The sequence below is a fragment of the Stigmatopora argus genome, chromosome 20 (assembly GCF_051989625.1).
Source record: "Stigmatopora argus isolate UIUO_Sarg chromosome 20, RoL_Sarg_1.0, whole genome shotgun sequence".
Lineage (NCBI taxonomy): Eukaryota > Metazoa > Chordata > Actinopteri > Syngnathiformes > Syngnathidae > Stigmatopora > Stigmatopora argus.
Genome location: NC_135406.1, coordinates 9,435,038 through 9,449,076, shown reverse-complemented (window position 1 = coordinate 9,449,076; position 14,039 = coordinate 9,435,038).

Genomic DNA, 14,039 nt, shown 5'->3' with positions numbered 1-14,039 from the left:
CTTTGAGGACCGGTTTGACACCCCTGCTCTAAACCAAACCAATATCAGTTAATGCTCCAATTGGAATATTGTACTTGTAAGCCATGAGTCAATTTGCAGTCCAAGTTGGTAGTTATTTTGAAAACTGTTTCCTTGTAAGCCATGAGTTGTTTTGCAGTCAAGTTTGATTCTTGCTACCCACATGACCTCAGTGGGGAGAGTGTAAGACTGAAGATTGAAAGGTCCCTGGTTCAACCCCGGCCTTCGGCGGCACATTGCACTTTGCAAACATAGCCTAAATCAGCTGGCAGTCAGTTTGAAAACGGTTTCCTTGTAAGCCACGAGTTGTTTTGCAGTCAAGTATGTTTCTTGTCACCAACATGACCCAAATTGGCTCAGATATAGTGTTGGAGAGCGTTCCCTGAATCAAACTCGGGCTTCGGCAGTCCCTTGAACTCTCTAAACCAGAACAATATCAGTTAATGCTCCAATTGGAATATTTTACTAGTAAGCCATGAGTCAATTTGCAGTCCAAGTTGGATTTGTAGTTATCAATCAGCCGAAGTAGCTCAGTTGGGAGAGCGTTAGACTGAAGATCTGAAGGCCGGTTTGAAGTCGGTTTGAAAACTGTTTTCTTGTAAGCCAATGAGTTGTTTTGCAGTCAAGTTTGATTCTTGTCACCTACATGAACCCAATTGGCTGAGATACAGAGTGTTGGAGAGCGTTCCCTGAATCGACCTCGGGCTTCCGCAGTCCATTGGACTCTCTAAACCACGTGTCAAACCGATTCCGCCGAGGGCTATTTTCATGTCTGCTGGTTGGTCAGGAACACTTGTGTTGAGCACCCAGGCTCCCGGGACCGCCGTTGGTCCAGTCTGGTTTCTGTTGGGAAGCACAGTCTCCTTCTGCTAACCCAAATTCAATGCGTTCCTTTAAAGTTTTTTCTTTTATGCAGATAGCCAGATTAGCCTCATCATCCAGTTCCAATCGTGTAGTGAATAATGGCGTTTGGTATGTCTACTAAATAGGATGTCCATATTTTGTTGTCTGGTTGACCTCGTTATGTAGGCGCAATGATTTCATAACGAAATATGGAACCTTTTTTCAATTCAGTCAATTATTCTGTGAACACAATTTGGATGCCATTATCACTATAAATCCATAGTACTTTGGAATTTTGTATCATGCATTGTCTTTGTTTTTTGTTTTTCTCAGTGCTCCTAAATTTCGCTTAGCAGATTTGTTTCTCCACTTCAAGTTTCACGTTTGGAGTACTGCTGCTTTTTTCACCAAAAATTTCATTGGACTAAACAATTTTCCATAATTTTCATCAAAAATTGATTTCAAATTTCTAAATCATTTTCCACCTTGATATCTGATTGATATATCTAAAGGGACAAACAACCATTCACGCTCACACTCATTTTCAGACATCAGTGGTCTGCAATTTTTTTTTTATCACTGGTGAAGAGCGCCATCCCCAGTCTGGGGCTTCTTGGCAGCTAACCACCTTTTGCTGTCTCAAAAGAAATAGGTTAACGTTGTTTGGTTGACATCAATTTTATTGATTCTTAGGCGATCCGTAATATTCTAATCATTATTAATATGACTCACGCTAAAGCATATTTCATCTGTTGATGGGCAAAACAATGAAATATCATCCGTGCACTGACGACATCTCTTGATGTTTATTGCATCTCAGGGAAATTATGCCTATCCTAAATTAATTATTTTATCTAAACTTGTCAGGTACAATTTACCTAATACTTTGGATAATTCTTAATACTTAAGTCTACATTGCAAATCACTCTCTTTTTGCTAAAATAGCTAAATTGCACTTGTTGAATTGCTATTCTGCCACAAGCTTGTGTTTATTTAATATAAGAGCCATTTTTTGTAGCTCACTCTTTCCACAATTAAAATTTAGAGAAACTAACCTTCTACTTAGCAAATTTCCTAATAATTTCCTAATGATACATTTCAGTGTTTATTAGAGGACCCATAATTTGTCACTAATATGTTATATTGTCAATTTTCTGTCTCTTACTCTCTTCTCATCTTTCTATTACTCTCTCTGCTCCTCCTTGCTTCATCGTGTGGAATGTGAGATATCTTGCATTCCAGCCCCCCCCCCCCCTCGTGCTCCTGGCTTGCGAGTGGAGCCTGGCACGAGGAGTGGGCTGAACAGGGGGGGCACTGTTTCTTAACTGGCCTAATATATATATATATATATCTTCTTCCTGGGTTAGTGGAAAGTGAGCTGGGGAAGAAAGGCAGTTTTAACTTCAGTTGGCTCGCCGCCATTTTTTTCTTTGTTTCTGGGCTCGGCCATTTTTCCCTCTCACATCCTTTACAGAATTTAATTAATCTTTTTCAACTAAGGGTGTCTGCCCTCCTATGGAATTTTGTTGTTTGATTTTACCTGATAGTGCCTAGGATTGTCAGGGTTTTTATTTCTCTATTTTACTTCGTTCGTCATTCATTCCTTTTTTAAATGATTTTTACTCACGATTCTCTGTGTCCTTGGTTTCCCTTCAACCTTCGGACCCCAGCCCGTAAGGAAGAAACAGTCCTGGAAAAGGATCTTTATGCTGTGGCCACAGATTTTTCTGGATCTTGCTCACCCGCTGGGATCGTCAGGTATCTTGGGATCCGGCTCAAAGGACCATGTAAATGTTAGGTCTAAACACCAAACATTTGTATCGCTAATCTGAAAGAAGGAAAACACAGAGAATTGAGTTAGTTTTACTTGCAAGGAGAGGGCCAGCCCTGAGCTGTTTGAGCTCTCCCCATTTCTGCAGTCCGGTAACAAACTTATTTCCTTTAAATTGGTCTCACTCTTTCTTAACCTGCTCCTTAAGTGGTTTTTCAGATCTATCATTCTTTGGTGCCAAAGCCCGAGACCCAACACGCCAGTAATTGCCAGAGCGATGACGGACCGCTACGAATGGTAAAATAAAGACTGTTGACAGCATCCTCCATTGAAAGGGTCAGCCCGATGGACGTTCCCTCGCCGCTCCGGTAATCTGGTGACGGGTCCCCCGAACTAGGGCAGGTTCGGAACGAGAAAAATCGTGAGTTCACCCTTTGATTTTTGTCTCCGTGAAGTGTGATAATTTGAATCTGTATTATCACTGCGGTAGTGAATGTTCGAGGTCTAGACTGACGTAGGTAGAACATGAATGTTCGTGGTCTGGACCGACGTAGGTAGAACATGAATGTTCGAGGTCTGGACCGACGTAGGTAGAACGTAACTGTTCGTGGTCTGGACCGACATAGGTAGAACATGAATGTTCGGGGTCTGGACTGTTGTAGGTAGAACATGAATGTTTGTAGTCTAGACCGACATAGGTAGATCATGACTAGAGTCAGGGACTCCGCTAAGAGATAAAGTCAGGGACTTATCTGATCTTGGTGTGTTCAGAGATATTGGGTGACTGTTTAATCTATAAAGTAAGTGATTAATATGGGTCCGAAAGCGACAAGGGAGATAGGTTTGTTGCCAGACTGCAGAATGGAGACCGGAGGGTTGCCAGATGTGGGGTATGTGCGGATGCGTAGTGTGGGGGGTTGCCTGTGTCTGCCGCGATGAGTAGAGAGGCATGGTTTCTGTCCCAATTTGAAAGATATGGAAGGTTTGATGAATGTAGAAAGGGAATTGTTGAAGAAAATAGTTTTGTAAGTGAATAGAAAAGAAAGTGTGCGAAAAGCAGCTGAAGGTGTGCAGAGTTGAATTGAGGAAAGTAGAGTAAAGTTAAAATATTTTGTGTGTAGAGTGATGCTGCAGAAAATGGCTCTTATCTTAAGTAAACATCGTCTCCTTGGTGGGGGTGAGATGAGTCAATAGTAATTCAATAGGAATTCAGCCAGTAAATTTAGCTATCCTTGGGTGGTTAGCAATACAGGGGTGATTTTCGAATTAGACCTTAAGTATTAAGAATTATTTGGTTGTTAATGATATCAAACAAGAAAATGACAATGCAAAAATGGCATTCTTCCAAATTATTAGGTAAAGTGTACCTGGCTGGTTTAGATAAAATAATTGTCTGTCTTTTTGTGTTTTTGATTGGCTGGCCACCAAGATATAATCAATCGGTTAGATATCAAGGTGGAAAAGGATTTAGAAATTTGGAATTGATTTCTGAAATTGCCAATAAGCCCCTTTTCAGGGATGCGGCAAGGGATTTGCAAATTTGAAATCGATTTATTAAATCGCCAATAAGCCCTTTTCAGGGATGGCGGCGACAAATTATGGAAAAAATATTTCGTCAAATGAAGTTTTTGATGAAAATGCAGCAGCAGTACTCCAAATGTCAAACTTGACATAGAGGAACAAATAATCTGCTCTGCAAAATGGGGAATTTGGGGGCACAGAAAAAAAAATCTTAAAGGAAATGCATTGAATTTGGGTTAGCAGAAGGAGACTGGTTCTCAACAGGAAACGGACCAACGGTGGTGCCAGGAGTGTGGGTGCTCAACCTACAGCATAAAGAAGAAGCACTAGCACGATCCTAAGTGGGACCGTCCATACCAAGTGTTGCTGACCAACCAGCAGACATGAAAATAGCCGAGAGGGGGATGTGGATCAACCTTTTTCACTGTAAGGAGGTCCTCTCAGTTGAAACGTTTGAGGAGACAGGTGAGAACAACTTTCTGACGTAATAAAATGAAATGACAACCACTCCAATATTGATTGGAAAGATTATGGCTCAGCGAGCAACGCCATAAACCATGGGGAACTCTTTTATATTGGTTTTATTGTCTACATATGCAAAAAATGTGAAAGTGTTTCAATTGAGACTAAACCTTCTTACAAAGGGTTAAAATAATAATAATAACGAGGAATGAAAACGTCCATTGGATCCCAGTCAAACACGCAGAGCTTCTCACAGAACTCCTGAAAGCGGTACAGCTACCAATGAAGCTGGCTATCTGCGAATGTACAGCACACACGACTGGACAAGACCCCATCTCATTGGGGAACAAGCAAGCAGATGAAGCAGCCAAAGAAGACGCAAACTCTGCAAACATCTAGAGGGCAATCTCCACGGTGGAAAGACACAGCCCAATCCCTGCCCAAATCCTAAGAGAAATGCAAAATAAACGACCAGAAAAAGAAAAACTACATTGGGAAACAGAAGGAGCCACTCAACACAAGAACGGCCTCTATGCAAACAAGCCATGCGTCCCACGATCATTGTTTGAAGTAATTGCCAAATTGAGCCATGGGAGAAGCCATGTCTCAACAGGAGGGATGATGAGTATAGTACAACAAACAATGCATGTTCCTAGAGATCTCCAAACCTACTTTAAATTTTTTGCAGAAACTGTCTCACCTGCTGTAGACACAACTCTCAAGGCAATGAACGACCCAAGCGCGGAACAAGGCAAACAGGAACATATCCCTTTGAGGTTCTGAACATGGATTTCATCGAACTGAACCAAAGTGGCACATACAAGTACTGTCTTGTGATTATTGACACACCAAGTGGGTTGAGATATGCCCATCAAAGAAAGCTGCCACCATGGCAGTCGCAAAAGCCATATGCAAAAGGATCATTCCAAGCCATGGAAAACCACGAGTCATTTGGAGTGATGGTGGTGCTCGCTTCGTAAGCCGCGTGATCCAAGCTATGGGACGGCATCTTGTAATCGACCTGAGGTATCATTGCGCCTGCCGCCCCAAAGTGCTGGACTCGTTGAAAGAACCAATGGAACAGTAAAACTCAGACTCAGAAAAAACATGGAAGACACAGGAAAACCATGGCCAGAATGCCTGAGCCTGGTAGAAACATACATGAGGATCATTCCGACTGCACAGGGATGCACACCATTTGAGGAAGTGAACGGCAGACCCTTCCACTTATCAATGTGGGAAAAAGATCTGGTGGTAGAAGAGAAAGGAGAAACAGATCCCCTCACTCAGTGGTTATGCAAAATGTTCCAAAAAAGAACTGTGATAAATGCAAGTGATCTGCCGACATCTTCTCTCTCCCACACAAGAGATCCTGTCCCCAGGCGACCTGGTACTCGTCAAGGTGATTAAAAGAAAGTGCTGGTCATCTCCACGTTGGGACAGGACCTCACCGTGCGATTTTGACCGCTAACTTCACCAAGTTGGCCACCACCGTCAAAGCTGATGAACGAGTGTTGGAGCTTACGACCATGATCCAGTGTGGAGCTCGGATGTCCCCCTCAAACACAAACACTGGTCAATCTCCTCCCAAATCCTGATAGCTCTGTTCCCCTGGGTAGGAACAGCAAGGAACACTACGTCTGGAGGCCATTGACTACAGATTCCAGGCCTACGTCAACACATCAGTCCGACTACAACAAGGCCCGGAAGCCCAAATAACCGCCCAGCAGGGAGGGGTGTGTGCCATGGTAGGAGACTCATGCTGCACCTTCATCCCTGTTAACCCATCCTACTCAGTCCATGATGCCCTACAAACTATGAAGAACATACAGAACGCTATGACCAAAGATCCGGTTCCACAACAAGGATGGCTTGACTGGTTCCTCTCGGGCTCATGGACACAGACTCTTTTGAAAGCCCTAGTACCGTTCGTAACGGTTATTGCTCTCATGCTTGTTATCCTAACCTGTTGTTTACCCTGCTTCTCAGCTTTGTTCAAATGTACCATTAATGCCACAGTCGAACGTACCATGCTTGTTGAAACCCAGCTAATGCTGACTCGTATCCATATGCAACAATCCATATCCCAATCTGACCCTGATGTTGTGCTACTGTCTGACACTGATTAATATGTATTTCCTATCCTGAGAGACCAGGCCATGAGGCGATCGTTCCAAGCGGGAGGTCAAGGGAGGAATTCTCCCTCAACTACACGAGGTTTTTACGCCTCCTGGTCGGTTTAAATTCCAGTTCGAAGTAATCTGTGAAGAATTTCCGCCTACTTTTGTGTCACGTGATCTTGTTGTCAATAAATCCCGCCAACGCGGAAGTACGGGCGGGATTTAGCAAGAGGAGACCAAGGGAGGAGCACGCGAGGGAAGCAGGCTCTGCCTGCCCCCCTCGTGCTCCTCGTCCCCGCGTAGACAATGGAGCTACCTTGCGGGTCCATTTGTCTCTGGACGTGCTTTTTCCTCCTTCTGCAGAACCGTTAAAAATCTCATTATTGCTGCCTTGGTGTGCTTCCTTGTGTTCGACTTTTTTTGAATGTCTAAAGCATATCTGACAGTAAGGCTCATAGAAAAAAAAAAAATGAAGATAGTTTTGTAGTCCCAAAAATAGGCTTTTTTTCACCATTAAAAAAAACCAAAGTATAGGAATGTTCTTTTTGTTTAAAGCAAATAGATTGTGTGGAGTAAAGTTTTTTTTCCCGTTCATAAAACACTTAAATCGAAGACACGAGTAAAATAATAACTCCTCCAGGGCAGGCTAAGTTTCCCTTGTCCTCGGGACCTATTGACGCCCCTGGTTCATAGAGATGTTTAGCAGAATTGGCGCATGCGCATTAGCAAAACGTCAGGATGGCTTACGGGTCACAGGATCTCGTGGTGCGTGACGTATTTCCGGTCAGGTGTAGTAAAAGACCGGAACAGGAAATGAGAATTCAAATGTTTTGGCGCGTTGATGTGACAAGCGATCTTCGACGCTCGATCTCAATCGAACAACTTTTCATTGTTAACTTGCTCGTTTTAGTAGCTTTTTGTGCTCTGAAGTCCACAAAGAACGATTTTTAGATACAGACGCTCCCCTACTTACGAACATTCGAGTTACGAACAACGGTACATACGAACATGTCTGCAAATTGCGTTTATGTCGAAAAATGTTCGTAAGTTCGATTTTGTATTGCGCGCCTTTTTCCAAGTAGTGCTTCTTTCCGCCGCTAATACCGACGCCTGGCGCTGTGAGAGCTCAGCTCACCTAGCATCCACCTTCCTCTGCCCAGTTCGTTGCAATGCGGAAGTGCGTGAACATATCTCCAGTGTGCAAAGAACCTTTTTCATTTGTATCATTAAATATCTCGTGCATCCATTATTCAATATGGTTGGTGAAAAGCAAAAGGCTTCTATTGAGGGAGGTGCAAGGAAGAGGCAAGCCATTTCATTTGAAATGAGTGGCAATAATAACGAAGCTTGATGCGCGTCAGAAAGTGGTGAGCGTTGCACGTGAATACAATTGAGGGAGGTGCAAGGAAGAGGCAAGCCATTTCATTTGAAATGAGTGGCAATAATAACGAAGCTTGATGCGCGTCAGAAAGTGGTGAGCGTTGCACGTGAATACAACTTAAATCGTTCGACCGTCAGTACCATTTATAAACATAAAGATCGAGCAGCAGGACCCAAATATTGAACGTTGCACAAAGTTTTTAAATCAATTGAATGATGCCATACAGTGCTACCGCATCATTTATGATGAAAAAAAGAAAACTGCAATCGTCAGATAGCTTCTTTCGGCCAGTTTCTTGTAAATCTCTCTAATGTATGTATACAGTACTGTATGTATTCTCTCCATTTTATTAAATGTTTTTTTTCAGTACAAACCAGTGTGTGTTACTTATACAAGCCTTAAACATACAAATGCACGTATATAAACCTTCAATATACTTATATAGGCCTTAAACATAAATTATAATACAAAATATAGCACTGAGCAACTTACGAACAAATTCAACTTATGAACAATCGCTCGGAACCTAACTCGTTCGTAAGTAGGGGAGCGTCTGTATTGTTTGCTTCTTCGTGTTGTTTTAATCTATCTTTGGTGCGTGTATCTTTTCAGATAAAGTCCCTGCAAACGTAAGAAGTGTTGTCATTTCCGATGGTACTCGGACGATTCGCTGAAAGACGTTTGGCTGACGGACGGTTCGCTGAACGGATGTTTCGCCGAAACGCTCGCCCCGCCCACGGATCGTGTGTGTACATGTTTTTCAAACTCGGCCCACGGGCCATATACGGCCCGTTACAGATAACATTCATTTAGGAATAACAAAGGCATGTACTGCCCCCCGCTGGACATATTTCTAAAGACAAGTACGTACTACACTACAATGTGCTGCCATTTTTTTATTTTTTTTATTTTATCCTTGTGTTTAAAGTAGTAGCCATTTGGACACGCAATTTGATTTATCAAAGCTGGGGATTGATGTCTGACACTGAGAAAAAACAACACTAGAAGACTTATGTGAAATTCTAGAGAACAATACCTGAAAATGCCATGGAACACGCTTTTACTTCTAGTTTAATTTTAAATAATTTCCCATTATTTTAGGAAATATATATTCAAAATGATTTGTTGAGAACCTTAATTCAAAGATTAATCTCAACGTTTTCTGGTGTAAGTTTTCTGGAGTAGGATTTCTGGATTTACAATTTCATTACAGTAGTACTTACTGTTACTAATACTTTATTTTCTCTATTTCTTCTGTCACGTACTGTTCTGCGTGATCTCCAAATGGCTACTACTTTAAACGCAAGGATAAAATAAAAAATATAAAAATTGGCAGCACATTGTAGTACGTACTTGTATTTAGAAATATGTCCAGCGGGGGGAAGTACATGCCCTTGTTATTCCTAAATGAATGTTATCTGTAACAGGCCGAGGTTGAAAAACATGTACACACACGATCTGGGGGCGGGGCGAGTGTGCGAATCCCGTTTCGGCGAAACGCCCATTAGGCGAACTGTCCGTTGGCCAAAGGTCCGTCGGCGAAACGTCTTTCGGCGAATCGTCCGGTCACGTTTCTGAATGCTTGTTTCTTCAAATGTAACTTTCGACATGAAGGTAGCATTTTTATTTCTATTTAGTTTGTTCGTCGCGTTTTTCTAGATCCAATTAATTCATTTGGCCCATTGCGCACCTAATCAATTTCAATGATGGGGCCTTTGTGACAAACACTACTGATTGACCTCCATTTGAATGGAATTGTTTTTCTTCTTTTACACAGGCACAACCTGTTCATTGGATGTTCCCGACAATCCCCAGACAACAAGCCGTCACGCTAAATTGACTCTTTTCGCGATGAATATGGATTCAAATTGTAGCTTCAGTGTGTCGTAAAAGTCTGGAAAGTATCTGTTGGGTTTATTCTGGGATGTTACTATATGTTCATTAAGCATTTTATAGGTAATGAAGTTATAATTTAATTTGGGCTATATTTTAAGTAATCAACGAGCGAGCTCAAGGTCACTCTCCAGGGCAGCTGGCTCCGGCTTGTTGACGTAACACCTTACCGTATCCTCAGCTCCAAGGACTGTTTACTGGGAGATACACCTCGACCCTTTACCCAGATGCAAGTTCGCAATGAAGATCTGCAAAGGACTCTTAAATTGCTTGGACTTGGATTCCGGAGCAGATGGCGATAATCGAATACCTGATATGCGATTATTGTTGCAGTTGTTTTTGACCTCGATGGTGTTATTCGGTTAGCTTATGCAATTGTTTCAATCAGATTACCTTAGATGTTTTGAATTATGAGCGACTAAATGGACAGAGGAGGATGGTGCTCTTCAGAATCATCCTGGACGAGGACGAGTTGGGAGTGATTTTCCTTGCAAGTTGTAGCCAGAGTATTTTAATGATGTCTCCCTGTTTTGATTAAAGTGTATTAATAATAAACCTATCATTTGGTCCTTCGATAAGCCGGGGTCAACACACCGATTAGGAATCCGGACGCTGCGGTTCGATATCTGGGAGGACCGTGCGCACGGCATCGAATACCCCTTTGTGGGCCGGAGTATTCGCCGCAGCGCCTGGATTCTAGACGGTTGAAGACTATTCCAACAAAGGGAGACATCTGAAGACAGCTCTGGTGAGTCCGCGTGAAATGTCTGCATGATGTGACGTAGGCTCCAAATGCGCGAAAGGGGAATTTCACGTAAGGGTCTTTTTTTGAGAAATTAGATTCGCGTCCTCGGGACGGCGATTTTGAAAACCCTGTGTTTACTAGTCTCTAGCAGGTAGACACGAGTGTGGTCTATAAAACGTGGTCGACGTTGTTTTGGTTGTGTGTAGATTTGATAAAGCCTAAGAAGAAACAAAAGAAAAAAGTTACTACGAGGTTGCACACGAACCCACTTCAAAATGGGTGGCTCAAATAATAAATCGGCTAGAGACGACGATCTAAAAATGCGTCTGCCGTGTAAGGATCGGAAATTTGTTGAAAATCAGAGCGCTTTTAGGATTAGACATCTAAACTTATAGATAAAATAAATATGGTTTTGCTGGCCACCTTAATATGCATAAGATATTGATACTACGGGATAATGTACGTACTAATGCATAGAAGTAATATATATGTATAATATATGAATGGAGATAAAAGCGAGACGGCTTGTTCCACAGATACTAATGATTGTTTTTGATCGCGAGGCAGGGAAAGGCAAAACTTGCTGTTTTGTAAAAAATAGCTGGTTGATAGGAGCGAGAGCGTGGGGATGTTAGCCAAGAGATAGGAAGAAGTGAGATTGGAAATGATGAGGTTAAACAGAAATTGAGTTTTCAAAAAATGCTGCGTGCTGGGTTTGTGGAAAATTGGGGCACATATCGCGTGATTGCCCGGACAAAAGGGTCTTGTTGGAGTAATCATTATTATAAATGTGCTTGCAATGCTTATTTAGGAATATAAATCCTTATTACAAAAATGCTTACAATATTAATCAATATATTTGCTAATCAGGGATAGTAATGCTCATCCTAAATGTGTAACAATATTAAACTATATATATATATATATATATATATATATATATATATATATATATATATATATATATATATATGTGTGTGTGTGTGTGTGTGTGTGTTGATCGCTGTGCTTTTATGTTATAGTTATTGGCATTAATAAAAGCCATTTTAATGCATCTCTTGCTAAAGTAAGGACTGTGGTTCACATCAAGAGGACAGGGAATGGCCTTGGGCATGGAGAGGTCTCACAACAAGTGCTCTTGGGAACTGCGAACTGTTTTCGGCTTCGGAGGGCTCACAACAAGTGCTCTTGGGAACTGAGGACTGTTTTCAGCTTCGGAAGATGGTCTCACAACAAGCGCTCTTGGGAACCATGGACTGTTTTGGGAAGCACCTCTTCACTGGAGGGTTCGCATCGAAACTCTCTTGGGAAGATTCGACAAGACCTACAATTGTTTTGAGAACTGTACAAAATTGTTGTGAGACTCTACGAATGTTTAGACTTCTGTGGGGCATGGCGTTAAAATCTTATGAATAAATTAGCGAAACGGACTTCGAGTTGTTAGAATAATCTTGACCGGACGAGCGGGTGGATGTATTCTCTTCTTGCAAGAATTAAATGGAGATGTGACTACAGATGCCTTTTTTATTGAAAGCTGAGTTAGGAAATACCTAAGGATAAACCTAACAGGTCTCTAAACATAAGGAATGCCTGCTCAAAATGATTTGAGTTTGAGATTTTGAATATGAGGAAGTTGAGCTAAATTTAATGGAAACACTAGCATTTGATTTGGTTAAATCAGAGATTAAATTTTTGGTGAATTGGAATTCAATATATACTTGAGCTTGTGAGCAAAGATCCCGTTTGCTAGCGGTAATATGGTGTTTAAAACCGAAAAGATATGGCAAAACGGCCGATTAAATGTTTTTTATACTCTAGACTGGTCAAATAATGCGTCGGCTGCGGGGGAGCGTGGCTGTTTGCTGCGGCTGCTGATTTGAATGGAATGCGGAGAAATATGAGGACCGCGGGACGACCGATTGGATAGTGTTAGGAACAAAAGATTATATGCAGTCATTCAATATGCGCGCGGACCGCACAAGCGGCTAAAAAATAAAATAAAAAATAAAATTGGGACTTCTTCCGGGAAGACATTACAATAATTGGACTTGGGGGTGCTGAAGCAAACTTGAGGGCAAAAATTGTTTTTTTGTTGTAGTTATGCTTGTAGCATATTTTGACTGTGGGGCCTTGGCAAAATATTGTGATATAGTTGGATATCGGGAGAGGAATTAGTTTAGTCTTCTCTAAAAAGCGTTATAATTGTGCGCAGGAAAAAGAGGCAAAGCATTGTGCACAAAAAGAAAAAGAGCGTTTTGGAATTTGTAAACAAAGATAAGAATGCTGCTTCGCAGCGAGTGTGAAGGTCACAGTTAGCGGCTAAGAGCGCGCTTCCGTTAAACATTTCAGAATAAGAGCAAAGCATGGTCTGCAAGGGATGCAGGGTTTCCGCGATTATCTTCGCATTTATTCTTTGGATTTATTATTTGGATTTAATCAGAAATGTCTTTCGAGGTGATAGAAAATCTGTTTTGGCAAAGATTGATTTGGTAAAAGCTTTGGAATTGGGAATAGAGCAAAATAGCCATTTGTTGACCAATTTGTGGAGTTCAAAGGGCTCTTAATTAAAGAGAGCTACCTTATTTTCACGCCTATTTGGCGCATCGTATTTTACGCCGCAGTGTCAGTAACGAGTGCTATTTCTGTATTTTAGACACACAAAGCACGCACCATTTTATTAGACGCATATATATTATATATGGATGAACATCGAAACGCAATAGCGCTGGCTACCGGAAGCAGCTTATTTTCGGGTTCCGGTGCGCAGTGACTGCTGGGAAATATAGTTCTTGCGCGCAACACCCACACGCTAAAAACACGCTTTAAAAAGGCAACGGAAGCAAAACTGAGTTCGGTTGTACTTTATTTAGACATTTTACTACTTACTCACGTCATCATCACCCGCAAATCCATCAAAGTCCTCATTTTCGGTGTCCGAATTAAACAATTGCCCAAATGAGTCTTCCAAAACACTGGGTCCCGCGGTTGTAGTTCTTAAGCCTCCGGGAATGACGGCAAGCTCCGAGTTATTATATATAATATATATACATAGTTCACAGTCTAGCTTTGAATGCTCTGTTGACGCCAACATTTAGCGGCAGGATTTCTTTTGTAAATACAACCGAAATGACGGCCAGCACCAAATTAGTGTGGTTGCCATCATACTAACTTTATTGAAGAACTGGGTGTATTAAGAACTATATATCCCAGCAGTCACTGCGCAGTACTTTATCTACGGGAAAATAGTAGACGTGATAACAATTTTAGTATTGGTCCATATATAAA